We start from the raw sequence: 5,193 nt of genomic DNA on the forward strand, positions 1-5,193 counted from the left end.
CCTAATCCGCTGGATTGCTGATTTGTAGGATTATCGATCTTGCGTGAAGTCCAACATGCGGGACCTCCAACCGCTGATAAGCCGATAGACTGTGCCCCGGACCCTCCGATTTGCGATGTGTGATATCGGTGATCGGCTGATAGCAGATTTCATTGTTTTCCCCTACCGTTGCTTCAGAAAAGCCCCGATTGTGATTTGCAACCCTTAGCCATTTTTTCTTTGTTTTCTAGCTTTCCCAGGGTATCTTCAATCTTCACTAACTTCTGATCCAATAGTCCACTTTTGGACTTCCACCTATCGTTGGAAAGCTTATTCTGAGCACTATCCATTAGAGAGAGTATGATTTAGCTTTGAGAGCATATGTGGCTTGGAATATGGCTGCAAACTTCTCTGTTCTTTGGTACTCTTTTTACAACTAGAACTTTGTTTTCAAAAGGTGACAACATGATCTCAGGATCTTTATCTTTCTTTCAGTAAGATTTTCTACCTCTTTCTTAAATTCTTGAAATTTTGTGAAAACTTCATCATTTGTCTTCAGTAGATAAAACCAAGTTTTTCTTGAATGATTATTGATTAATGTAACATAGTTTAGATGACCTCCAAGAGATTTGGACATAGGCCCACATACATCAGAGTGAATGAGATCCAGAATCTCTTGGGCTCTATATGTGCTGTTAGCAAATGGTTTCTTTGTACTCTTTCCCAGGGCACAACCTTTGCAGACTCCTTCATGTTCTTCTTTCATATTTGGAATTCCATTTACAATGGAATTTAGGGTTTGTAGACTTTTTTAATAAAGATGGCCCAATATTCTATGCCATAATTCACATGGGCTTATCTCAATGTGGACAAGTGATTGATTTTGAGGAGATGCGAGTCTGTATAGTCTGCCTTCTCTAACTCCACTGACTCTAGATTTTTCAATGCTTAAATATTTGGCCCAAACTACTGCTTTACCATCAATAAAAGCAACTCTACCCCCCTTTTCTTCTAGAGATGAAACTGAAATTAGATTTTTGTACAAACCTGGAACATATAATATGTTGTTGAGATGAATGTTACCTCCACCTTCCAACATAATTGATGTTGATCCAATTCCTTTGACGAGAAAGCTTTTGTTGTCACCTAGCTCCACTGAGTATGAAGATTTTCGTTTAGACAAGGTCTTGAGGTTCTTGTGATATCCGGTCATATGTCTTGAAGCTCCACTGTCTATTACCCATATGTTTTCATCTTGGAATGTTTCAGATAGAGCTTAAAACAATCCTTCTTTTCTTGAATCTTTTGGATCTTGGGAAGAGAATAATTTACTCCATACTGTTTTGAAGTATTGCTTGATTAGTCTAGCTAAATATGAGCACTTCTTTACCAACTTTTCCATGATATAGTTGATCTCCTTCCTGCCCTCTTTGAACCATAGCTCTGATACCATGTTGAAGAATCTAGGGAAAATTATGACTTAGATATTTGTCTTTAACTTATTGATAACGTTTGTATTGTCTTTCTTATTTAATATGCTTATCTTCGTTATGTTAGTGCTTTCATCAAACAGTTATCAAAACAAAAGATCAATAGTAGAACAAGTGCATAGTATGTTGGATCCAAGCCAGGGCAAAACCTCTCCTCTTGAGAGTAAAACCATTGAATCTCTTCTTATAGATGTTTAGTAGATGAATACCAAGACCCTTGACAAAACTTTTGACTAAGGATTATCTTCAATACGCTTGTCACTATCCCTTGCACTATACAGTCTTTGTTTCACAGTCTTTTTGTCTTCATGACATTGTACTCTTTTTTATTTCGGCCTCCTTATACATTCACATTTTTATCACCATCCACTACTTCTTAGCTAGATCATCTGAACTTTACTAAAAGGCAGACATTATCATGAGACAGACTTGTATCTGGATTTCACCAAGTCATTGTAGTTCTGTGCAGACTTCTCGGGAGAGAATATGTATGCCTCACCGAGAGATTGTGGATGCCTAACCGAGAGACTTTAGTTCTGTGTAGACTTCATCGAGAGAATATATATATATCTCACCGATACTAGATCTCATCAAGGACAACAGAGTTTCACTGCCTTTGGACATATAAGATGCCAACAAGAATAGCAGGTATCCTTAGACGGCCATCAAGAACAAAATCCCAAAGGCAGTAGCAGTGCAGTGCATAAATCCATAAACCTCCTCGCAAGAACTGCTCTGTCTTAAGATCAAATCCTGCTCCCGGCCAATTCTCTGCATTGTGCTTCATAATAAATTCGGAAGAAGGAACGGCATCGTCATCCCCACCTGACTACGGGTTCACCTTGCGGCCGATATCCGTCAGAAATCTCCCTTGTCCGGCACTGAGAACGCACCAGGGACATTGCAGCCAGAGGGAGAATTACCACTGGTGGAAGAATAATCAAAATTCTCTCCCCCCGCCTTCCTTTCTTGATTTCATCCTTATTCTGAATTAGTGGGAATCAAGAATCAGTTTTTGAACTGATTCGTAACTCTTTTTAAAAATTACTATTTAATCAACTGTTTAATTTACGCTGAGTTATTTATGGATGTTACAGCTATACATATAGGTCATTGCTGACATCCATTAGGCTGACATGAGATCCATAAGTCAGGCCGACTGATCAAAGAGATCATTGTGTTTTTCATTTAGTCGACTTGCAAGGGATAGTGACACGAGGTTTATTGAAGCGTAAATTCTTTGACATGACTGTAATAATACTTATGTTTAAGACACAAAATCCTAAAGACATCAAGAAGATGTGTTTGTTCTATGGTAAATACATCTTTCTCATGAAACCCGTGATGCAAAGAACAATAAATGTCTCTTGTCATAATATTATATTTTGCATGTCATAATGAAAATCGAACCTAGTTACGTTTTCTTCAACACAGTCCTCACTTTAACGCTTATCCAAATGATTATTATTATTATGGCACAATCACTTAAATATGTAATCTATCAATCCCTACAATGAAATTGATTATCTTTCATATATATACCATATGTTGATGGAAGCCCTCGAAACCCTAGGGCCTCAGGCACAAAACCATACGACATTACCAGTATGTAAGAATTTTATTTATTCTATACAACTAGGGGAAAATCCTATTTCCTTTATAACTCTAGTTCATTTGAACGTATTTAAACATGTCTATTAAATGATGAATTTCATTATATCTCACAATTTTGATGTTAAAAAAAAAGGAGGGGGATTTCGTTTCATTCCAATATTATAACATACCTACCAAGTCGTTCCTTTTACGAGTCCTATGATGTATTATATGATGCTACCACCCATGTAATTGGCACCCCACTTTGTTTCTCATCAAACACCATGAGTTTGTACAGCTGATGCTATCACATTCAAAAAAATATGAAGTCAATTTTAGCTCATTAATCATTATCAATTACTACAAATCAAATTATTGTACTAGATCAATCATTCTTAATACACTCACCCCATATTTATTTGTGTTGAATGTTGAATCCATGGCTATTAATATATCATTCGATAGCTTGAAAATGGTCTCCAACATCCACTTCATTTGAATTCCAACTATAAAAGGGATCTCTCCACCGTTGTGCTTTTGATAAAAGAAAAAATAATCCTGGGTTTTTTATACCAAAGGTTCACACTCATTTCATCCTTCTTATGAAACTAAGACTTTCTTTTCATTAGATGATTATAGACGTTAACAACATCTTTCATGCATAAAAATAAATTTATATCTCAAGTTGTGGCATCCATGTCAACATATTTTTTAACATGCATTTTACAAACCGAGTCAATCAACACTTCCAAAAAGAAACAATTCTCTACATAGGAAACCATGTCCCTTGATAACTTTGGTTGATGTAGGGACCTAACATCACCCGAAGTGTAACGCTAACCATTAAAAGGCCATCCTTAGCTATATTCATGTTCATACATGTTATATGTTATTATTGTTATTTCAGGGATTTGAACCATAACTTTTACATTGAAATGGCATTGACAACCCCTCATTTTCGCAAATGAGGATCTTCGTTTCATTTCATTTTCTCCTCCTTTGTCCTTTGGGCCATATGAACAAGCATAGGTACATAAAAATGTTTGAAAGGTTAATCCATATGAAAAATGATAAAGCATGGTTGATACCAACATCTAGAAGCAATGCATCTCTAAAACACTTACACTTCATATCACATGGAAGCAGTAGGCCTTGATCCTGGGCATTTATTTTGAACCTGGATGAAATAACATGGAGCTTCTGGGTTGATTTCCACTCCTATAATAAAGTCAGGAATTATATGTGAAGGGATTTTTGCAATCCAATCAATTCCCATGTTGTTTCCATGTATTTCAGACCAGTCTAAATCCTTTCTAGAAAAAATTATCTTTTCTTTAGGGTCTTGCACCAGAAGGGCAATGATAGTTTCCCATTTTCCTTGCTTTACTATTTTGTGACCCACAGAGTTGCTGTAATGGTGACCCAACAAGTTGTTGCAACGGGGACCTAGAAATTTGTTGCAATAGTGACCCAACAAGTTCCCATAATAGTGACAACATGAGTTGTCACAATGGTGAACCAACGAGTTTCCACAACATTAATCAGCAAGTTGCTGCAACGTTGAACCAATGAGTTGCTACAAAGGTGAACCAATGAGTTGTTGCAAAGGTGAACCATCAAGTTGGTGCAACAGTGAGACAATGAGTTGACACAACTATGAACTAGCTAGTTGCTACAACGATGAAATAATTTGTTGCTGCAATAGTGAACCAACTGATTTTTGGAAATTACGTTTGGTGCTCTCCTAACCCTTCACAAGGAAAAACCAGTTGTGTGTTTGATAATAGAGCACTAAGTCAAGTATTTCATAATAGTAGAGAAGTTCCTCATAGAAATAAAAATAATGAGGGCTAATTGATATGCAATCTAAGGCAATTTAATGTCCAGCAGAATCTAAAACCTATTCATAGAGAAACACCTTTAGTCAAATATTCAAAGGAATCACCATAAGCAGTCACTCTATCCAACCATCAATATCATCATAGGCATTTATTTCATCCGACCTTGCTAAAATAACTTATCTACATTTGCAACTTTAAGTCTGATATCCAAAAACTGAGGGAATGCAAACATATATTAAAGAAGATGGCCTAAAGATGGCATAAAAAATTAATTTTATTAAAAATTCGGG

This window comes from Pinus tabuliformis, chromosome J, assembly GCF_031772625.1.
Source record: "Pinus tabuliformis cultivar Carrire ecotype Pingquan chromosome J, CPIR1, whole genome shotgun sequence".
In the NCBI taxonomy this organism is placed as follows: domain Eukaryota; kingdom Viridiplantae; phylum Streptophyta; class Pinopsida; order Pinales; family Pinaceae; genus Pinus; species Pinus tabuliformis.